A 24,820-nucleotide genomic window follows, 5' to 3' on the forward strand; every position below is an offset into this window, starting at 1 on the left:
GGTAGATGTAACAATTGGGGTTGGGCAAACCACAGTCAGTTTTTCTTTACGTTTTCATCAGTTGTGGATTTTTGTTATGGTCTCCAGCTGCGGCAAAAGGAAGCTTTCTTGATCAGTGATAATTTATCCACTTTCTTGTGAGTAAAGGCTGTTTTTTGAATGTGGGAATTATACTGGTTTGGAAAGTGGCAGTAGTAAGTTCTCTCTATGGTACATAACCTCACCAACCACGGGTAATGGCTAGGTTTACAGTACCAGGCATGAATTCCTTCTTATTGACTAGGCCCCAAGTACGTTTAGTATATTAGTAACCTCAGTATATTAGTGCTACTATTCACCCTTGAGAATATCTTGCCTTGCTGGTCATCATTGTGGTCCATAGGCTTTACAGGTGGGTAGGCTATTGATTAATTTGCAAAGTATTGTTGGCTACTCTGTGAGCTATTCCTCAGGCATAAGGCTTCTAGCTTGTTTCTCCAAGTCCTGTGTCCAAAGTATATGGCAACTTCAGCAATAGCATCTTACCTTCAATCTGGGAAGCAACCAAGGGCAGTGACAATAGCCTGTATTTTTTGGGAGAGATTTGAACTTCCCTGACCAACAACTTGAAAGGAGATACTATCTTTAACATTTAGTTTTAATGTTTGCTTTTTTTAAAAACTTGTAAACAAGTTCCTTAAATCAAGGGAATTCATTATTATTAACACCACTAGTGCTAAAACAATTCTGCTCATATTTCTTGAGATCAGCCTCTATAAATGAGACTGCAGGACCATTGTGGATATGACCTTCTTTAATCTCTCAGCAGCCTGAATATAGGTATTATTATTATTATGTTTATTTTATTGATGAGATTACTTAACAGAACTCTTTGTAAATCTTTAAATCCCTTTAAAAAAGTGAGCAGTGCTGTGGACTTCAGGCACCATCACACTAGTTTTCTATTTTGTGTATCTGGACTTGGTATATGTCAGTAACACTATGGACTTTGCTATTTCTAGATTTCATATATTTTTTTCATTAAATTTATTGTTTGTCAATCTTGTCTTTTTTGTACATTCAGACATGAACGCTCTATACATCTTTTGACTGTGCACCCCTATGGTCTTCTTTTCTCCAAACCAGGAAGTTAATAGTCTTAGAAAAAACACTATCTGTAGCTTTTATCCTGTAAAAGGTTTTTAATTAAATTTTTTAATATTTTACAATTCAGGCTTGGGAATAAAAAATTTTTTCTGAGTGAGAAGAATTATCCTTAGCTGCAAATGGCTTTGAAAATTATCTTTTACTGCAGACTTAATGTTTTCTAATAAATTCTACCTAAAACTTCAAGGAATAGCAGAACCTAAAATGCAAAATGTAAAGCCAGGCAAAGTGGCAGACACCTTCAGTCCTACAACTGGGAAAGCAGAGGCAGAAGGATTGCAGAGTTGAGGCCAGCCTTGGTTGTGTATAATGTGGCCTGCTACAAAAACAACAACAAAGCAAATGAAAGGGTAAGGTTTACTGTGATAAAAGGAATTTTCTTGTTTGTTTTTCAGGACAGGGTTTCCTCTGGTAACAGCCCTGGCGTCCTAGAACTCACTTTGTAGACTAGGCTGGCCTTGAACTCACAATAACAAGATTATCTTCCCTTACAATGTGCATTTCTTAGACCTAATTACATTTATATTGATGGTTTGCAGACCTCTATCCAAGGGTTTCCCATATTTCAAATTTTAACTGTGGAATTGAGTGATTCCTTGTAATCTTCAGTTGCAAGGGATCATCTAAAATATAATAACTTGATGAAAGGCAAGTCAGGAAAAGAATCAAAGAATTTATAAGCTCCTTCCAAGTGGTGAATGTGTTTATTAATTGAGACCATTTACATTGAACCACTGGTTTTTGTCAGACCTACCTATTGATGTGAAAAGAGATTTTTTTTTTTTTTTTTTGGTTTTTCGAGACAGGGTTTCTCTGTGTAGCTTTGCGCCTTTCCTGGAGCTCACTTGGTAGCCCAGGCTGGCCTCGAACTCACAGAGATCCGCCTGGCTCTGCCTCCCGAGTGCTGGGATTAAAGGCGTGCGCCACCAACGCCCGGCGTGAAAAGAGATTTTTAAACAATGAAATTCATAAAATGTCAATGACACCAATGACACTGCACATGAACAGTTGGATGTCAACTTTTAGGATGAGGAATATCAACTGAGAGCCCCAGCTAAAAGGAAATATTCATTCTCATTGGTATACTTGTATTATAGAGAAGTCCTTATTAGCATATTTATAATTTATCTATTAAACTTGGTAGAAATGTATCTGTAAGTACATTGCCTTGATTTTTTTTCTGTAAAGCCTAATTTATTCACTCTCTAGACCTTTCTATTTTGAATTTGTTAGCCCTGAACTAAATAAATTTCTTTTACTTTTTAGAGAGCCCATGCTTATCAAATATAGAAATAAATCTTTGTTAGTAGTATTTCAACTATTAATTGAAAAAAAAATCTACTTAATTCCTTGAACAGGTTTTAGGTGGTCATTTATTACAACCAATAACAAATTCCTTAAAAATTCAAAGTTTAATGGAACATTGTTATTGGTCAAATTGAAAACAATGAAAAATTTTCATTCTATGTCCAGTGTCCTTTCTAGTATACTTTATATACAATGCTTATGTTGAATGCCAAGAATATAAGAAATATGATCATTGTGTGAATGTCATCAGGGAACATTATACTCTAGCTAGGTCTCTAACATTATATTCTAGGTCATGAGGATCATTTAATGAAGAACTGTTTATAAGTATGAGGAGACAGACCTATGGGAAATGATCACCATCACTAATGGCCTGAACAGAGAGACAAAGGGAAGCCGAAAGAGCTATGGGGAGGACACCAGTAGGAGCTGTGGCTTTTCTTGGGCCATCCAGCTGTCGTCAGCCTGTGCTGACTAAAAAGGGCTTACTTAGTTCTCCTTTATCAGCAACCTGACCTCATTCTCCTCTTTTCTCTTCATGTCACATAAAAGCCAGGCGACTAGTAGCCTTTTATAGTAAGGAGTCCAAACAGAGTAGCATCTTAGAGAAAGGAAGTTTTTGCAGAGTAAATCTTCAGCAACAGGGTGAAGCCTAAGGATGAAGGTTATTTATGTAATAATAACACATTCTAAGTGTGAGGAATCTGGACAACATATACTTAAGGCAGTAGCTATTAACACATAAATTATGAGCATTTTGTAGTGCTTTTCATTTATAAAATACAGTTCATCTACAATGAATTTAAGACAGTGTGTTCTTTTCTGCACTGACATCGGTAGAAAGTAACTGGGTCCTTGGTGTTGTATATTGACAATTCACTTTTGTGTGTGATTTTATAACAGAAGCAGATGTCAGGGTCAAGAACTCTACTTCGGGAGGAGGCTGACCCTAAAAGCTAGGAAGGTAACATGTTGCAGGGGCTTGTCCTTTGAAATTTTATTTTCTAAAGTTGAACTGGCCGGGCGGTGGTGGCGCATGCCTTCAATCCCAGCACTCGGGAGGCAGAGGCAGGCGGATCTCTGTGAGTTCGAGGCCAGCCTGAGCTACAGAGTGAGTTCCAGGAAAGGCGCAAAGCTACACAGAGAAACTGTGTCTCGAAAAACCAAAAAAAAAAAAAAAAAAAAAGTTGAACTTTCTGTATAATGAAAGATGCTCATGGAGTGGAGATTCATATGTGGCATAAATATGAATTATAAATTTGTCATTAAAATGGATTATTTTAGTCAGCAAGATCAGTTTAAGTTCTGGTTCTACCTATTTACTTGCCATGTAGTCACACAAGTTGCATAGACATTTAGCTATAGTTTATTATAAAAAATAGGGAAAGCCGTAATATTGATTCTCAAGTTTTAAGTGAAATAATAGCATATATAATATATAATAGCTCTTATAATTATTACCTACCATTAATAACATTATTAGACTCTATAACCAAATCTTAAAATGTACTAAATGGGACACGTGGTATGTGTAGATTAATTTATTATACCAGTACTTTTTAAATTTAAATTTATTCATTTATTTTACATCCCAACTGCATTTTCCCCTCCCTCCTTCTCGCCTCATTCTCTGCCCCCATCCACTCCTCCTCTGTTTCTGTTCAGAAAGGGGCAGGCCTCCCATGGGTGTCAACAAAGCATGGCATATCAAGTTGAGTTAGGACTAAATTCCTCGCTTCATATTAAGGTTTGGTAAGGCAACTCAATATGAGGAATTGGTTCTTCAAAGCCTACCAAAGCATCAGGGACAGGCCCAGTTCCCACTGCTAGGAGTCCCACAAGTAGACTAAGCTGTCACACATATACAGAGGGTCAAGGCCGGTCCCATGTGGGCTCCTTAGGTGTCAGGTCCAGTGTCTGTGAACTCCTATGAGCCCAGGTTAGTATACAAGTACTTATTACACAGCTGTTACACACTAGGTACTCACTCTGTTTGAGATCCCAGTAGGAACAAAACAGACCTTGTCCTTCTGCAGGCGGAAGGTGTGGATTTTGTTTGTTTTGTGTTACTATTTGTTGAGTTTTAAACAAGGCCTGCATTGACATACATTGCAATGGGTTTATTTAATTATCCTTATCTATCAAAACAACACAACAAACCAAAACAAAAACCAAGAATTTATTTTCCAACAGTTTTATGGTAAAACAAATAGTTTATCACCACACTAGACTCTTTAATCCTAGCAGAACACTAAATTCCTGTGGCTTTGTCTACTAATAAGTGACCAACCATAATTTAGAAGAAAAAAAATCATTTTGTTATTTAAAAAAAAGTATTTTGAAATCTAAGAATCCATTGATTATTTATATACCTTGATATAACTACCTTGTTTTCTTTTTCAATGTGATTTGAAACTATAAATGCTAATTTTTATTTGAATGCTACTGTCAGAAAATTCAGTGTTTGGAAAAATAAAATATTCCAGTTGCTTTCATTTAGATATGTTGGTTAGAAGTTACTTTCAACAGGAATATGATTTGTCAGTGTTTTTAACTGAGTCTCACCACACTGTAGTCACCATCCATGCAGTGTGAAATAATTCATAGGCTTTTATTATTCTAGGCTCTGTTATATGTGGAAAATTAGCATTTAGTAGTCTTCTATTCTGCAAAATTTTTCCTTCAAGTTTTCAATTAAATAGTGTTAAATGTATCTGCAATTATAAAACTTTTCCTAAAGCTTCCTTACTTAGGCAAAGCATAAAACTTTTAGCATAATTTGCTTTACAGTTCTTGGATATCATAATAGTCTTTAGAGAATTTGATCTTTTTAAACAAGGGAGAGATTTCCAGTTTTCATTTTAAAGTCAGGTTGCTGTGGAGCTAGTATCTTTGTTTGCTTAAATTTAAGCTTGGTTACCATGACAGAATGTATTTACTCAGCTAATATCTAGCAGTGTCAAATAGATACTGCTGGTCACTTGAATAATTTTGTTTGACCAATAGAGAAGTCCCAAATAAAAGTGACAAATTTTTATTTTAAATGGAAAATTAATTGGTTAGAAATTGATTTTTAACTTTTTTCTTGGTTAATTAAAATAAAAATTTTGTTACCTTAGTGTTGATTTTGTTTAATATACATCTCTTAAATTTAATATTGAGTTCTAAAACAAAGGCAAATGAGAGCAAAGTAAATTTGCCTTTGTAAAACAAGCTTTTTCCTGTGAAGTTACTGTTTAAACTCACAAGTGTTACAGAACACTCTCCCCCGAGCACATCGGCCATCATCATCATCATCACAGCAGCTGTGACTACTGTGAGCAGCTCCTTGTTTAGGTTTATTGAGTGTTGAAGTTACCTCATGAAAGGAGGGGTTGACGTAGATTATTGTATCCTTTCTTGGGATTCTCTGCACCCTTCTGTACCTCCTGGTCCTGTTCATTCATCTTCCATTCTGCCCTAATTGCACATGGTCTTGAGGTTGCTACAGTACACTGTGGAAGGTTAATGGGGGCTTACATAAATCTATGGAGAGGTGGGTATTTATGCTCTATTAATATTTTCTGATGCTTTGGGGTTGAGCCTGCTGCTGTAAGTAACCCCTTATTCATGCTCTGTAAGTAACCTGATAAACTCACTGCCTCCTCAGGCTGGACTCCAGGTCATTCATTCTTCGGTTTCTCCCTGTAAGGAGTGGGGAGATGTTTGTTTCTTTAGGGAGAGGGTTACCATAAGATGAAATGTTAAGAAAACAGTTTTACATACACCACACTATTTTCCTACATAGTCCCTTTGGGAAGAAATGCCTTTTATTTCTCTAGAAAATCAGCCATTTGACAAAAACAGTGAGCTCCCACCCCCCTATTAATGGCCCACACTCTGCATATTGTCCTTGCTCAAATTGAGTAACCTAGTTTCTGATTGTTACTTTCTCATTGAATTTGGTGTTTTTTCAAAAAACTTTAAAGAATATATATTAATTGTGTTACTGTATTTTTTTAAGTAGATAGATAAGGTAATGAGAGTAAAGAAATAGGAAGTAGAGAGTAAAGCCCAGGGGAGAAGGGGGTTGTTAATAGAATGCAGGGAATGCCAAACAGGCTTTTATTGCTGGACACATTCTCATTAGTTTTCAAAACTTATCAGGTTAAGTGTTTGGTAAGGAAGGTGAATTAATATCATTCTAAATTTATATTTCTCTTTGTGGAAGGCTTTTTCCGTCTAAGAAGAAAGGGTTGATTTGTTTATTTGAATGTCTGTTTGTATATAGTTTTTTTTTTGAGTAAGGTTAGGCACAGAAATAATAAATCAATTCCTCTAGTTGTAGTTTTATTTATTTGCGAAGTGATCTTCTGTATAAAGTGAGTAGAATTATAAAGGGAAAATTAGAGGTTGTTGAAAGTGATGTAATGTAAAAAATATGGTGACTGACACTGTTAAATGTGAAAAACATGGTAGGAATAGAAAACCAGACATATCTAGAATGAATTAGAGTGAAATGGTGAAGGAGAGAGGACTTTTTTAAAATTACTTGTTCATTTAACAAGTTATTTCATCTATTTTTCATTATACACATTATAAAAAAAATCCTGATACTAATCTCATGAGTAAGGTTGTGTGTGTGTGTGTGTGTGTGTGTGTGTTTGAAAGCATGTGCATGCCTCGTACAGTGAAACTGCTATGGTTTTGCCAGATTTGGATTGAATCCTTTCTTTGAGCTCAGATTTGTTTAAATAGAAATAAGACACAAATCTGAGGACATGAAAAGATAGAGATTGATTAGCATATCTTTTCACAATGTTTTCACTTTCAGATTGATGGCTTCAATAATATTTAGATTTTTATCTATGGTTCTTTATGTCCTGTGTCTACAAATGGAAGCGAACTGTCTTTCTGTTTCTGGACTTTAACTGGAATTGATAATTTCCATGCTAGAGAGGGCAAACTCTAAAAGGTTATCCTTTTGCAGTTGAACCCTTATAGAGAATTACCAGGGTTCTTGTTTGTTTGTTTGTTTTGCCAGGGGAGTATGCTGTCCCTCTTCTGTACTGCTTTTAGGTAAAGATTACAGATAAATCAAAAGATACAACTCAAAAGAGACCAGCAGTAGAATTCCTAAGCAAAAGGACTTCTAGCAGATAATGTTGGTATTTGGTGGATTTATTTTTCCTTTTTCTATAGAGATATGATTTATTTTACCAGTAAGTCTGGTTTTGGCTCCTCAATCTTCAGGAAGTCAACAGAAATGTGTGTTACATATGTTTTGATAGGGACAAAGTATACCCAGGTGAGCTAGTTCCTTTGTTTTACTTGATTGTCTGAGCTGTTTGTGTGCATTGTGCAGAGCTGCTACAACAGCCTCCCTAGTTTGTTTGGATCAGACATCAGTAGATTGTGTTGTACTGTTTAGAGAGCCTGGGTATAATATTAGAGTGACTGAATTATTATATGTATACATGGAGCAGCTTTACACTTATTTATGAAAGCCATTAATCTAGATAGATGATTTTTAATTTTTTAAAGGTTTTTATTTTATTTAAAAAGCATGAATTAAAAAACCACATATTATTACTTATTTAGCATAGTAGAAGGAAATGAAATCAGAGGAAATGAGCCTGACTTCATAGTCTGTCATTTTGCAGTGACAGAAAAAAACTTAGTTATGATAGCCCTGTATGACTTAAGGGCTCAGCAGAAAACAGAATTCAGCCAAAGATGGTTTAAATGAGAATGCTTTAATAAAAAAAAATCTAGATAATGAATACAGTTAAGAACATGGCTAAGAGAAGGCTAGACAACTAGAGACTTGCAACATTAGGAAGCTGTTACCTTACCTGTGGCTTACAGACCACATGATATTTTCAGAATTTGGTCATCACTGAAACTGTGAAGGAAGAATCATCTAGTGAAAACTGTAGCCTTAAAGGACCAAGTTGTTGCCACGGAAATGGTATGCAGATCCCAGGAAGCAGCATGGAAGAATTAACCTAAGTTTCTTCTCCTGAACTCTGGTTTCCTGCTGTTGGCTCTTGCGGTGCATGTTAAGTCTACACAGAAACCAGCTGTAATGTTGCTTAGGTGACACAGAATATAGGGTTTGATTTCCCTGTGATTCAAAGGAGAACAAAGAATGGTCCTGGAAGGCAAGAGTAGAGTAATCTGTACCACACTGTGCCTCCTCTTCTCATACATAAAGTTAGCAACATGAAAGTTGCTGTGCTTTTTACGTACTCTGCCAAGCACCTGCCACATTGCTGGTACACAGCAGTAAATAAGTGTAAGATGGTATTTCATAATGGCTAGCAATCCCTAAAGCACCAGAATAAATCTAAAGTGTGTCTAGTCACATGACTTTGGAGGTCTGTTTTTTCATGTGTGAAATGGAGAAGGCCCAGAAATGAGAATTATAGTAAAGATTAAAGGAGACAATGTATCTTAAGTACCTAACATTGCATTGGTATATAGCATGTGGTGAGAATCACAATGACCATAATCCTATTGGTTAGTAAGAAATAAATAATACAAGGTTAATACTAGTCCCTTCCCTGTCTCCAGGCCCCTCACAGACCCTTTTCCCTTTCAGAATTTCTGAATGGGGTTCTTTTTTTTTTGTCCCATAGGGATCAAACTTTGTTTGCATATTAGAGTCCATTATAAACTATAGCTTTAGTTATTTTATCATTTTGTCCACTTTTATGTTTTTATGTTCAATAAACACTGAGTTAAATGATTGTCTCCACTGTGCGTAAGATGGAAGGCACAAAAATAGAAAAATTGAAGTACTGGAATTTGTTCAGTTTCAATAGCGCAGATGTGAACAAGAGGCTCAAAAAATAATAATACAGCATGTTTTCACAGTTCACTTGGGAATGCACCACAGTAAGTATTCTTTTAAATTTGAAATGTGTGTGGCAGTTCTCTGAGTCTGATTTGAGGATGCATATATGTTTTTCTTTTGAGCTACATAGGGAAAAATGAAGTAAAACCTCATTGACGTAATTGAACCTGATAACATCTCCTGGTTGTACTGCTGATGATTCACTGTGGTTTTGGTGGTTTTGTAGAACTCTGTAAAGCATGTTAGAGTTATAAACATATTCAAACAGAAACTTTTATCAGGATTCAACTTTTAACCACAAAGAAAAGATGAATTTAAATAAATGCAGCCTTAGGTACAACTTTATCAAACCAACTAAATTAAAAAAAATCATATGCATTTCATATGCTACTTAGAGAAAGCAGTAGTGTTCTTAAAATTAGCTTCAATCTGTAGTGATAGTTTGTGAAAAGACACATGAGTACTGGCATTTAGAAGGACATAGATAATATTTAAAAGTATACTATTGTCATTGAGATGTTTTTATTTTGATATACAATGCAGCTTTACTTTTCTATTTAAGTTGTTTTAGTGGTGCGGAAATTGAAGTTTAGTTGCCTATAACTTTGCTGACTTGGTAACTGTGCAGAGTTTGGCTGTCTACCTGGAAGCAAGATTTCAAAAGGGCTACATATTATATAGGAGAAATCAATACTCACACAAATACTTGTAAAACTCAAAATTTATACCTGCCATGCACTGTGCACTCAGTATGTTTGATAGTTACCCACAAGTTTTAGGTAAATGTGCAAAACAAACTTTTACTGCTTTTATAAACTAAAAACAGAATGTTTTTGCTTCACTAGTGCTGTTTGCAGTAACAAAGGTATTTCTAGTTAGCTCTACGACAAGTAAATAGGTTACATTTTAGGTTCATTTATATTCTATCATTTTCTGCTTCATTTAAGTGAGAAAAATTAAACCACAGTTACACTAGGGGAGGCACTCAGTGTTTATTACTGTTGGTTCTATACATTCATGGACCTTGGAATTGTAAATCTATTTTTCACTAATGTCTTTTAGTCTGGTTTAGTTTAGTTATTAAGTTGATGAGCCATCGCATATTTAAATTTTGAGAAATAGAATTATTTCATATTTTGTTTAAAATATTTTAGTAATTGCTCCATTTTCTAAAGCATAAGAAAAAGATGATCTGTAGCCAAAATGTGTTTACATCTGTGCTGTTTATATTGAATCACTCCTAACATGTTTTAAGTATCAGTTGTTTTCGTCAAGTAAAAGCATTGGGTAGCTGGGTGTGATGGCACAGCTTGTAATAATCCCAGCTCTTGGGAGGTGGAGTCAGGAAGATCAGAAGTTCAAGAATTTGAGACCAGCTTGGTCTGCTGTACAAGGTCCTGGGCCCTGTCTCACCCTCCCCTAATGAAAAGCAGCATGCAGATTTGTGTTATTATGGCATTTTTATTTCTTAATGAAGCTTTTTGCTTTTCAGATAACAGATGCTGTCTAGGAACATTTCTTGATTTCAAGGCACATTTCCAAGTCTATACTAAAGTTTATAAAACAATGACTAAAAAGGAACAAGCCAGCTTTTATAACGTGGGTCTTTCGTGATAAACATATAGAAAGTTAGCTGCTGATCTTCCTTGTGTGGGCAGTTTGCACTTTACTGAGTGTTATCAGCAGCAAAGTGAAGTGTCTGTATGATAACTCCTTTGCATTGTGTGCTTTTTCTCGTCAGTGATGTCTTGAGCTGTCACATGGTTCATACATTTTTAAATTTCTCTCTCTTTCAGCATAATGTTGATGTTTCTAGTGTCTAGTTTTGTCAAGTCTCTCAACAATGGCTTGTCTTTTTAATGTGCTTTTGCAATGATGAGTACAGAATCCTAGTGGTAGCCTTGATATATGTAAAAATTCAGAATATATGTCCTTTCATCCATGAAAACATTATTTTCTTGTTCTAGAAAAAAATGTTAGTTTACCAACGAGGTCTTTAAAAATTTATTTGTTTTCCTATCATTATTTGACAAAGTTTCGAAGTAGGCAATATTCAGAAGCATGTAGAGGAATGGATTGCCATTTAACAGTTCCAGTTTTTAGGTAATAGCTGTGGCATGTCTTAGTGGCACTTCTGCCTTCATGAGCTTGGGTAGTGCTGTCACATTACAGATGTGTAGCATTTAGACTGGGCATTTACTTTTGAGTTATGTCACTGTGCTTACAATGCTATGAGTCTTTACAAAACTTAGTTTGAGCTGTTTATTATTTCTACATAGTATATAGAATGTAACACAATTAAAAGAGCACAAATTTAAGAGATATTAATAATGTTTGAATGATAAAAAATACTAGTTATTTTGTATTCTTATCAAATAAGCAGTCTTTGGACAATGGTGTATTTTTTTTTTAATAAAATTAAGGTTTACTATTATTAACCCTCAGCTGTAGTCCAGGCCTGGATGTCTCCATGGCCTTATGTGGCAACACAGTCTACACAATCTGTATGGCCTCAGTGGCAGTTTGACCCTCGGGCACTAACATGGCCTCAGGTGTTGACCCTGGGCATCTGCATAGTCTTCAGTGGTAATAGGAGCACTGACATCGATGAAGACCTTTGCTGCAGTAGGGGCATGGACTCAGACTTGGCCCTGAAGAGCAGCTTGGGCCTAGTTGTCACCATGGTCACTGGTGGCAGTGCAGGCCACTCAGATTGTCATGACCCCAGCTACAGCAGTCCTTTCCTTTCTACCATGGTCACAGGTACTGAGCCAGAACCCAGGTATCCATGTGTACCTTGGTGACAATATGAGCCATCAACATCATCACAGTTGCCATAGAACCATGGATCCAGATATGGTCCTCGGAAGAAGTAGCCCAGGCCTGGATGCCAACTTGGCCCCAGGTGGCAGCACAGGCCACTCAGATTGGCATCAACCCGACTGTACGGTGGCCCTCAGGTCCAAATATGACCCCAGGTGGGGGCCCAGACCCCAGGCATCCATGTGACCCTTGATGATAACTGGTACCATGGACATCAGTGCAGACCCTGGCTATGCAAACATGGTCCTTGCCTGAATCTCAAGCCTGGATGACTCCATGGTCTAGGGTATCAGCCCAGACCATTCAGGTCTGTATGGTCCCTGCTCTGTGGTGGCGTGGCCCTTGGGCATCTACATGACCACATGTGGTGTTCTCAACCCCAAGCATCCTCACGGCCCTCAGTGGTAATAGGGACCATGGACATCTACACGGATTATGGCTGAGATAGGGCCATGGACCAAGACATGGCCCTTGGCAGCAATCCAGGACTGGATGACACCCTGGGTGGCAAGCAGGCCTCCTACATCAGCTTGTTCTTCATGGCCTTCTCTTCTTCAGATCCATCTCTCTCTATAGGACGTGAACTTCTCTCCCTACCATACCCTCACCATAATGGTGCTCAAATGCTTTGGGTGTGTGTATGTGTGTCCATCTCTGGCTGCTTGGTTTTAATGTTGCTAAGCAGGCTTGTGGCTTCTTCCCACTCACCCATACTCCAGTATTTTCTTTAATATTTGTAAGTATTCTAGATTTTGAGGGACAACAAGTAAGTCAAAGATTATAATTTGATAAGCATTGACTAATAATATTATTGTATTTCCTAGTTAAAAATTTTCTCTAGTATTATAAATGCATATATATTGCTTATATATGCATAATTTGATATTACAATGACATTTAGCAATATTTTCATCAAAGGTTTCCCTCCTTGGGTGTGGCTGTGACTCAGTAGTAGAGTGTTTGCCCAACATGTATGAGGCATGGATTCCACCTAGGACTGACAAAGTATTTTGCTCCTTTGGCTGCCTCTGTATCTAGTTCCATTACTTCTCTTAGCATCAAGTACAAATATCCTGCAGAACCTGCCATGTAAAAATGTCAGATAACTGGATCCATTTCACTCTTGCCTTTACATCACAATTTCTTAAGCATGTTCTCTAATAACCATCTCTATTTCTTTGCCTCCCTAATCTCTTAACTTCTTAGCCAAACAGAGGTATATTTAAAGTGTGCATAAAATATGGAGACTAAAGACAAACATCTGATCCACTATCACTTTCTTTTATTTTTAAGGCATGATTTTGAAGTGTAGTGGAGGCCAACAAGGATCTCACTCTTCAGGCCAAGTTGGTCTGCAACTTGTGATCTTCCTGCCCCAGCTTCCTGAGTGCTGCTTTTAAAGACATGTGCCATCTTTGAATGTTACCATTAGCATTAGTGTTCCCTGTTTACCATAGGTCTGACTAGCTTCTCTTCTCTAAAGGTATTCACCATTCTAAATGTCCTTTTAGTATCCCATATACTCGTATTTCTAAAAGTACACTTCAATATTATATATATATCATTTTTTTTCACATAAATTTATCCTTTTCTGACTTGTGTTCAATTGTCTTCTAGGATTCACATACACAGTCCATAGCCACATTTCATTTATTGTCACTGATTGTATGCATATACTTTTTTTTTTTTTTACCAAGTTTTGCTGAGAGATATTTGTGTTGTGTTTAGCTTTTTTTCTATCCTAATATCTTCAATTGCTGTGTTGATTCTTGTTTTTGTCTCCTGGTGTCACATTATAGCAAAAGATCAAGCTCTGGTTTTTTTCCCCTAAATTTGTTGTGAATTAAGCTTTTGTAAAGGACAATAGAAATGTCTGACTAGTGCCAGTTTTCTAATGCTTAGAGGCTGGTGAGATGGCTCAGCAGGTAAAAGTGCTTGCACGTGAGCCTGACAATCTGAGTTTAGTCTCTGAACCTGCACTGGAAAGGGAGAGCCAATCCTTGAAAGATATCCTTTGGCTCCCCACTCCCCACTGTGACATGTGCATGAACACATACCACAAATGAAACACAGTTTTGAAATCTTTGTTCTTTAAAAATCTTTAAATTGGACACATAGTTGTAAATAGAGTGATAATTTCATACATATATTCAGTCTATAATGACCGAATCAAAGTAATTAGCATTCATATCTTCTTAAACTTTAAGAGTTCTTAAAAAGAAATCTTAGTATTTCTTTGTGTTGAAGTTTTGAACTTTCCTAGTTCCTATAAAATATCTAATGAGTGTGAAATATAGGCACTTTCTGTGCTGTAGAACACTAGAAATCATTCTACCTATGTAACTATAATTTTACCTCCTGTTTAACTCCTCACTTTCCTTCTCCAACGCACTCTTCCTTGTCTGTACTCTGTTTTTATGAAATCAACTCTTTCAGCTTCCACATGTGAATAAGAACATGTGATACTTGTCTTTCTGTGTTTGGCTTGTTTTGTTTAACATGTCTTCTAGCTCTATTCATATTATTACAAAAGACAATATTTCATCCCTTTTCATGGCAGAATTATATCCCCTCATGCATATTCAATACATTTTCTTTATCTAACCATAAATGGAAATAAAGACTGACTCATCTATTTTGAATAACACTGCAATAAACATGGAAGTGCAGCTAGCTCTGATAAACTTACTTAAAATCACTTGAATCTATATCTAGTAGTAGGATAGTTGGCTCATGTAGAAGTTCCATTTTTTTTTTTTTGGTTTTTCGAGACAGGGTTTCTCTGTGTAGCTTTGCGCCTTTCCTGGGACTCACTTGGTAGCCCAGGCTGGCCTCGAACTCACAGAGATCCACCTGGCTCTGCCTCCCGAGTGCTGGGATTAAAGGCGTGCGCCACCACCGCCCGGCTTAGAAGTTCCATTTTTAGTTTTGTACAATATACGAAATTGCTTTTCCTTGTATCTCTATCAACATTAGAAAAATCTTGTATTATAATTTCTCTTTATTCTTGAGGATTTTCTACATGTATCTAATAAAATGATAATATCCACCCTCATTTCCCTTGTTGAACTTCCTAAGTATCCCCTAAAACATCCTCTCCCAACTTATGTCTCTCCCCTGCCTATTTTGAATAACCCACTAAATCCAGTTAGTTCTTCCCATTTATACATGTATATAGAGCCACCATTGGAATGTGGGTATCCTGCTAGTGGGAATACCATCAAAAATCGGTTGGGTTATGGTTGAGAACTGAGTAGGGAACCGAGTTGGAACCTGAATTGCAAACTACCGAGTTACTATTATTCTTGGGAATCTCCCTCTCCACAGCTGTCAACTGCCAGTAGTTTCTTAGTAAGGAGTGGGGACTGGAGAACACCTCTGCCATCTAGGCCAGATTTTTGTTGTTGTTGTTGTTATTGTTATTGTTTTGTTTTTTGTTTTGCTTAATTTTATTCAGGTCTTATGCAGGTAGTACCAGCTGTAGTAGGTTCCTGAGTGCCATAGCCATGCCATCTCCAGAAGACAGCCTTTCACCGAAATCCTGACCGTCTTCTAGCTCTCACATGTTTTCAGTCTCCTCTTCCATGATGTTCCCTGAGTCTTGGAGAGAGGGGAATTGATAAAGTCTGTTGGTATAAATATACATATTTAGAAGACAATTTAACAACATGACCAGTGATCAAAATAACAAGAGCAAGGTCTTCACTAAGCCGCCATAGACTTCTGACAGGAATACAGAACCAGGCCTGAATTCCCTCCTGTGGAGAAAGTAATTGAGTCCTAACACAATAGCCATCCCAAATGGGAGGAGATAGTATTTTCCTTGAAAAGTTCACACCTTTTCTAAGGCATTTATCATTGACTTTTTCTTACATCTCTTCCCATAATTAATATCTGTTCATCAAACCTGTGTTAAATAATTTTCTTAATTAACTTGATAACAAATGGAGTGAGATAATAGTCCATTGTTGTAGCACAAATCTTAAAGGGTCTTAATAAAAACAAACCAGAGCCAGATATTGGGGTGAATGCTGAAAGATCAGAGAAACAGAACAGGCCACCGCTAACCTCACCTCACCAACTTCTCAGCTGATCCTGTTTCCTCAAACTGGAAGCCTCTGAGTCTTCATCCGGAATGAATCTCAGCTTAACTAAAAAGCCTAAAAGCTTAACCAGGCTCCAGTTCCTGGTCCTCAGGCCTTAAATACCTTTCTTCTTCCTGCCATCACTTCCTGGGATTAAAGGCGTGAGCCAACACCACTTGGCTGTTTCCTGTGTGGCTTTGAACTCACAGAGATCCAGACTGATCTCTGCCTTCAGAATGTTAGGATTAAAGGTGTGTGTGCCATCATTTTCTGGCCTCTGTATCTATGGCTGTTCTGTTCTCTGACCCCAGATAAACTTCTTAGGGTTCACAATATATTGGGGAACACAATATCACCACCACACATTGTGATTTTCATTTTTCATTTCCCTGGTGATGTTGATCTTTTTTCATATACTTTCAGCCTTCTGTATTTTCTTTTGAGAAATACGAATTCAGATATTTACCAATTTAAAATTAGATTTTTTATTTTAATTTTGTGAATTCTTTGTATATTCTGAACGATAACCTCCATCACATGAAGAGCCAAAATCTATTTTCTTTCATGCTTTAGGGTTATTAATTTTGTTGATTGTTTCTTTTGCTGAAGCTTCTTCAGTATAAACCCATTAATTTATCCTGATATAATCTAACTTATTTATATGGGCATCCAGTGTTTCTTGTACCATTTTTTTGAAGAAACTCCCATTTTTCCAGTTGTTATTTTTGACAACTTAGTCAAAGATGAATTGACTGTAGGTATCTGTATTTATATACATGTTTACGTTTTACCCCATTAGTGTGTTTCACTGTCGCTGCTGTGTGCTTTGGTTACCATAGCCGTGCAGTATTTTTGAAATCAGAAATTGTGATACTACTGTCTTTTCCTCCTTATGGCTATTCATTTGTGTGTGTGTGTGTGTGTGTGTGTGTGTGTGTGTGTGTGTGTGTGTGTGTGTGTGAGAGAGAGAGAGAGAGAGAGAGAGAGAGAGAGAGAGAGAGAGATTTTCCATACAAATTTTAGGATTTTTTTTTTCTTTGTTTCTGTGAACAATGTCACTAGAATTTTAGAAGATATTGCATTGAGTCTGTAGATTGCTTGGTGAGTGTGGATATTATAGCCATATTAATTCTTTTAAACTGCATATATCTTTTAAATTGATATATATATTTTTATTCCTGTGGCCTTTTTAGTTTCTTTTATCCATGTTTATAACATTGATTATAGGAATTAGATTGATTCTCTGCTTAAATTTTTTTCCTGAGTACTTTGCTTTCATAGCTATTGTTAATGTTTTTGTATTTGTGATTTCTTTTTAGCAAATTCATTACTGATAGAGTTTTGCTGATTTTTATGTTACTCTTGTGTCCTGAAACTTAACCATTGTTTATTGGTACTAACAAATGTATGTGTCCTTTATCATCTTAAATTGTTTTTGGGTTAATATTTAAAATAATGAATTTCATTGTGATAGTTTTATTTTCATACATATATTATAGTTTGTATTAGATTTTCCACATGTAAGATGTTCATGTTTGTATTAGTTACTTTTCTGTCACTGTAACCAAAATAAGCAAATAAAAGAGAAAGATTTATTTTGGTTCAGAGTCAAGGAGTCAGTTTGTTGTTGCTTGGCTCTATGAACTTTGGAAAAACAAGTAGGAGCATGTGGTGGTGGACAGCAGTGCACATCATGACAGAAGGTAAATGGATTGAAAAAGGAAAGGGGAGAGGAGCAGAGATAACCTTCAGAGGCCCACCCCCTAGGACCTACTTCCTTTAGTTGTGCCCACCTCTGAAGGTTCTTATACTCTTCCAAAAGAGCACTGTCACCTGGGGACTGAACATTCAAATATATGAAAAGATATTTTCCTTTCTAATGGATATTTTCTAGTCGAAGAATAACAATTTGATTTCCTGCTTCCCTATTGAGATGACCTTTACTACTTCCCTTTGCTTTGTTGCTCAGGCTTCTTCCAGTACTGTGTCAAACAGTAAAGTGGGCATACTTATCTCATTTCTGATTTTAGAGGAAACACTTTGAGCTTTCCTCATTCAGAATGATGTTGACCAGGGGATTGAGGTATCAAGTACTTACTTTGTTGAGCTACATTCCTTTTATACTTATCTTTAAAGGATTTTTGCTATGGAGAGTATTCAACTTTATCAAATGCTTTTGCTGAATCAATCTATGGAGTACTACATTTATTGATTTGTATATGTTCAGCAAGCCGTACATCGTTGCAAGTAGTCTCCCTTGATCATGGTACATATATGTCTTTAAATATATACTGTTCAATTTAATTAGTAATTGTTGAAAACTTTACATCTGTATTCATTGGGGATGTGTCCTATAGTTTCCTCTTGTCTGATTTGGGTAATGCTGTCTTCTTAGAATGACCGTGGAGTGGTTTTTCTCCCTTTCAATAATTTGAAATCAGTTGACACTAGTTTTTTTTTTTTCCCCCCCACTTTAAAAGTTGGATACAATTCAGCGGTAAAGCCATTCAATCTTGGGCTTTTTTTTTTTTGGACAAGGTTGTTGATATGTTCAGGTTTTCTTCATGGTTCAATTTTGATATGTCCAGAAATGTATGCATTTCCTCTAGATTTTCCAATTTATTTGTGTATAAATAATATTAATGGAAAAGTAAAAAAAAAAGTACTTAATAATAGTCCCTAATGATCTTTTGTACTTCTTTGGTATCAATTATAGTTCTCTATTTTATCTCTGGTTCATTTATTTGAATCGTCTCTCCATTTTTTCCATACCCAGCTAAATGCTTGTTGACTTTATTATCTTTCAAAAATCATTATTTCTTTTATTGATCTTTTGTGTTCATTTAGTGTCTATTTTTTTTCTCTGATTTTTGTTATTTCTTCCTTCTGATTTTGGTGTTAGTTTATTCCTGTTTTTTTTTAAGTCCTTAATTTGCATCACTAGGGTGTTTGAAATTGTTGTTTTTTATTGATTCACGTGATCATTACTACAAACTATCTGTATCTGATCTCCTTAGATTCAATATTGTTTGTTCTACATAATTGAGGTACTCTGTTATTGGGTGAATATATGCTTGTAATTATTTCCTCTTGCTGAATTGATCACTTTATCATCTTAAATTATTTTGTCATAATGAGTTTTATTATAAAAGTTTCATTTCTGTACATTTCCATTATACTTTGTTCTTGTTTGCCTGGTTACTGCTTCTCTTCCTTCCTCCCTCAAATAATCCCTCCTGATTTCATTCATATACATATATACAATGTTTTCCTCTTTCATTTCTCTTCCCATTTCCTTTAGATTCGTCCTTCTCTCTCACAGTCTTTTTCTACTTCCATAAGTTATATATAAATGTCTTTTCATGATTTTTTAAAAATATTTTATTATTATTATGTACATGAATATGTCTCCATATGAGTGAGGAGGATGGAGAGATGTCAAATCCCCTGGAGCTAGAGTTACAGGTAGTTGTGAGCTGCCAGATGTGGGTGCTGGGAGTTGAACTCGGGTCCTCTGGAAGAACAACAGTATGTGCTCTTATTCACTGAGCCATTTCTCAAACCCCAAATTCTTTTTTTTTTTTTTTTTGGTTTTTCAAGACAGGGTTTCTCTGTGTAGCTTTGCGCCTTTCCTGGAACTCACTTTGGAGACCAGGCTGGCCTCGAACTCAGAGAGATCCACCTGCCTCTGCCTTCCAAGTGCTGGGATTAAAGGAGCGTGCGCCACCACCGCCCGAGATTTTAAGAGCCAAAGGTTTTTTTTTTTTTTTTTTTTTGGTTTTTTGAGACAGGGTTTCTCTATGTAGCTTTGTGCCTTTTCTGGAACTCGCTTTGTAGACCAGGCTGGCCTCGAACTCTCAGAGATTCACCTGCCTCTGCCTCCCAAGTGCTGGGATTAAAGGCGTGTGCCACCACCGCCTGGCTAAAAACTTTTTTATTTATTTATTTATTTATTTATTTATTTATTGGTTTTTTTGAGACAGGGTTTTGCTGTGTAGCTTTGCGCCTTTCCTGGAACTCACTCTGTAGCCCAGGCTGGCCTCGAACTCACAAAGATCCAACTGCCTCTGCCTCCCAAGTGCTGGGATTAAAGGCGTGCACCACCATCACCCGGCTCATGATTTTTATCTTTAAGCATATTTTATTAAATACCTGTACTACTACTCTGCTCATATTTTGTTGTGCTTATGTGGAATCTCATTTTCTGCCCCTTCAATTTCAGTCTTTATATGTGAAGTTAATTTCATATACTTTTTTTTTTTAAAGTTTAATGCATGCAGTCTAAATCTTTTAATTCAGAAATTTAGCTCATTTAAATTTAAGGTTATTAATATAAGGATATATTTCTGTAATCATGATCATGTTTTTTTCTGGTTGTTTTATACTTACTCTATTTAATTTTTCATTAATTGTTTGTTGTGGAATATTTTTTAAGATGTGTTATATAGGTAGACGTTTCTGTCCCACCCTCCCAATTCCCAAATAACAAATGCTTGGCTGAAAGCTCAGGCTTATTACTAACTAGTTCTTACAACTTAAATTAACCCATTTCTATTAATCTATGTATTGCTACATGGCTCATGGCTTTGTCTGTCCTCCAGCATGTGTTGCTCCCTCTGTGCCTCCTGGCGAGGTCAAATATACATCACATGTCTTGTAGTTTTTTAGGTTATTTCTTTATGTCTAAATTTATTTCAGGATTTCAAGGGGTCTTCCTCTTAAATGATCTATGTCTCTGTTTGCTGCTAGCAAACAGCCTACCCAAGAAAAGACAGTTGCCAAGAAGCTGTGTTTGATTTCATCTTTTTGTGGTTTTATGACCCCTTTTTAAAGCTTTGTCAGATCTTATGTGGAAATTCTGGCCCCACATTGGATGCCATTTGTAGGCAGAAGTTTCTGTCCCACCTGTCAATTCCCAAATAACTGACATGGAGACTCAATATTAATTACAAAGGTTTGGCTGATAGCTCAGGCTTATTACTAACTAGCTCTTTCAACTTAAATGAACCCATTTCTATTAATCTATGTATTGCCATGTGGCTCATGACTTTACTCATCCTCCAGCATGTCTTGCTCCCTCTGTGTCTCCTGGCGACCCCACTGACTCCACCTTTCTTCCTCCCAGCATTCTCAGTTTGGCTGTTCCACCTATACTTCCTGCCTGGGTACTAGCCAGTCATTTCTTTATTAACTAATGAGAGTAATATATATCCACAGTGTACAGAAAGATTATTCCACAGTAGTATTACATTCATTTATGCTGTGGAATATTCATTTAATGATGTAACAATGTGTTGCATTCTTTTATGCTGCATTTGTTTAACTCTGTAAAGCCCTGTTACGTTGCCCACCTAAAAACACCTGATTGCTCTAATAAAGAGCTGAATGGTCAATAGCTAAGCAGGAGAAAGAAAAAGGCAGGGCTGCCAGGCAGAAAGAATAAATAGGGGGAGAAATCTAGGCTCAAGAGAAGAAAGATGAAGGAGGAGTGAGAAAAGGAGGAGGAGAGGAGGATACCAGCGTCCAGCCACCTAGCCACACAGCCAGCCACCAAATAAGAAGGAAAGAAAGATATATAGAATAAAGAAAGGTAAAAAGCCCAGAGGCAAAATGTAATTAAAGAGAAATGGGATAATTTAAGTTAGAAAAGCTGGCTAGAAACAAGCCAAACTGAGGCCGAGCATTCGTAAGTAAGAATAAGTCTATTTATTTGGGACCTGGATGTTGGGGCCCCCAAAGAGTAAAAACAAAACAACAACAACAACAACAACAAACCAACTACAGTTGTTCTTTGTAGCTTGGTATGTTTCTCTTTTGGTAAGACTTTTTTTTTTTTTTTTTTTTTTTTTAATCTTTTTTCCCTCGTCTATGATGGTAGATTTTAATTTTCATTTTCTTTTTCATTCTAGTATGGCACGTCTCAAGTATTTCTTGTGAGGCCAGTCTGGGGAGGTAAATTCTCCCAATTTTTGTTTCTTATAATTTCTGAAAAAAGCCCTTGTTGGATATAGTATTCCTGATTGACAGGTTTTTACTTTCAAGACTTTGCATATGTCATCCTAGACTCTCTTCACGTGTAATGTTTCTGTTAAGAAATCTGCTGTTTGTGTACTGGGATTCCCATACATGTAACTTGACACTTGATTACTTTTTTTTTTCCGGTGGTATCACTTTGCCTTTAATTTTTAATAGTCTGATTACAATGTGCCTTGGGCGAGCCTTTGTTTGGAGACTATTTGGAGACATTTGAGCTTTAAATCTGGATGCTCATATCTTTCTGAAGGTTGAATGTTTTAAAATATTATTTAAATGAATAAGTTTTCTATGCATTACTCCTGTTGTTTTCCTACTGTAATATTGCTAGTATTTCTTCAATTTATGGTGTTTTATATAGATCTTGTGTTCCTTCCCTCCTTCCTCCCCTTCTTTGCTTTTTTCCTTCTGCTGCTTAGTCTAGCCTGTCATCAAAGCTCTTAAGTTATATTTGTTGTTCATTTATTGAGTTCTTTATCTCCAAAATTTGTTTTATTAAAATGATCTCCATCTCTCTAATGAATTCTTCTAGATCATAGATTGCTTTTGCAATTTTGTTGATTTGTCTGTAATTTCTTGGCTCACTGAATTATCTTAGAATCATTAGTTTAAATTATTCATGTAGTCTGCCAATTCCCTCCTATCTATTGGCAGAGAACTTTTATGATGTTAATTTGATTTCCTTTAAATGTTTCTTCTGTTTATACTTTAATATTTGTCTGTCTGGAGGAGTACTTGCTCTTACTAATTTAATAAGGTGGAATTTGTAGAAGATTTTCTCATGTATATGTTTTTAGAGTGTTGGTTGAATAGGTATGTGGCATTGGTTAAAGGATGGTTGAAATAGTATAGTACTTGTGGATCTTAACCAGCAATGGTTAATGGTGGTCATGACATGTGCGTTTCTTTGCTCTCAGCTGTAGGGGTTTGTAGGATTACTCCACTAGCTGTGATGAAACTTTCTTAGGCAGGGTGGTTTTTGCCAGTGGCTGTGGGTGTGACATATGGCTGCTACTGTGAGGTGCCTGTCAGATTTGTGGGTCGTGTGCTTGTAGTGCCACTCTAGTGGGCTTGGAAAGGCATGTCACAGTGTACATGACAGTGAGGGTTGGATGCTGAGAGTGCCAAAGGGCTGCAGGCAGTGAGCTAGGTACTTAGTAAGTTGACGGTTTATTGTGTTCCTTCAAGAGGTTTCAGGATCCAAGTTGCTCAGGGTGTGGCTTTTGGCTGTTTCCTGGGGACAGAGGTGAATGGGCAAAGCTACCCAACCACTTCTCAGTCTTGGTAAGCTGATTACATGATTCCTGAGGTTATGTGAGGATGGGCAGGAGCAACCAGCTATTCCTTGAGGCTGTAAGATGGCATCCTGGCAGCTTCCAGGGGAACTGACAAGCTGATCCATTTGGTAGAAAGGCTGCCTAGCAGTGTGTTGAATCCTTAGGAAGATGGCAAGTGTCACCCAGTTATTGTTTCAGGAGGTGGGCTGAGTATCCTGGCTACTTAATGGTGTTGCAGGGTGATGAGTATAATCACAGCAGAGCTACTTTCTGATTAGGTGGGCATATAGGACCTTCTGGCTGGTTCATGTGTGTTCTTTTGATATGTTAAGTATGATTGAGTTATGCGTGCCCTCCTAGAGCTTAGCTGGATCATATCTGTCTTCTAATTCTATAGGTAGCTGAGGAGGACCTTTTGATCATCCTGCTTCCATCTTCCAACCTCTGGGATTTAAAGTGTGCACCACCATGCTGAATTGGTTTAATATGGTGCTGAGGAGTGAACCTAGTATTTCATGTTTGAGCTACATATCCAGTACCAGTCTCCTCCTTCTTCCCAACTTTTAGGACAGGGTCTCATATATACCAGATTGGACTAGAACTCAGCTACTAGCTGAAGATGTTAATATCTGGATTTGCTCTAAAATATAGACCTAAATGTGGACTCTTGGGCAACCATTCATTTGGTGCTAATTATGTAGAAAATTTCATTTCCTCAAAATCTCTAATGTTGTTATTGTTCAAATTACACAAAAGATATTTTACTAGTTTTTGTGGCCTTTACTATATCTGCTTTTATTGAATAAGAGAATTTCAGCTTAAGAACTGCTGCCTTTTGGTAATTGTGATCCTGTAGAAAGTAGCTGAAAATAATGACCTGCTGATGCTTAAAAGTTGATTTGAAGCCAACTTTTAGCCAGGACAGGTGTGGAGAAGAACATGATAATGAGATAAAGATCCACAAGGAGTGAATTTATTAAAGGAAATAACCTTCAGTAGAAAAATGATACAGTAGAGAGGACCTGAAAGTAGTGAGCAGAGAGGACAAACACTACACATTGTAAGGTTTGATGAACCTCTAGGATTACAGTGGCCTCTGAGTAGGCCACTTTTCATTTGTCTAAACTCAGAATGTAAACAAAGATGGGATCAGTCTTATAAACAAACATCAGAATTCCTTTATCCCAAAGTCTTTAGCATATTTTCATTATAATTTCCTACCCCTGCCCAGGAAGCTCGAGACATTTTTTGTTTGTTTGTTTTTTGTAATGATTTTTCTTTTTCCTAGATACTTTAATACCAAAGTGTAC

General features: G+C 36.6%; 1 protein-coding gene across 1 annotated transcript in view; it reads left to right on the forward strand.

Annotated features, from left to right (window-relative positions):
• Positions 1 to 24,820, forward strand: part of Pde3b (phosphodiesterase 3B) — a 146,938-nt gene that overhangs the window by 60,805 nt on the left and 61,313 nt on the right. The gene's annotated exons all lie outside the window — the stretch shown is intronic.

This window comes from Peromyscus maniculatus, chromosome 1 (genome assembly GCF_049852395.1).
Source record: "Peromyscus maniculatus bairdii isolate BWxNUB_F1_BW_parent chromosome 1, HU_Pman_BW_mat_3.1, whole genome shotgun sequence".
Taxonomy (NCBI): domain Eukaryota; kingdom Metazoa; phylum Chordata; class Mammalia; order Rodentia; family Cricetidae; genus Peromyscus; species Peromyscus maniculatus.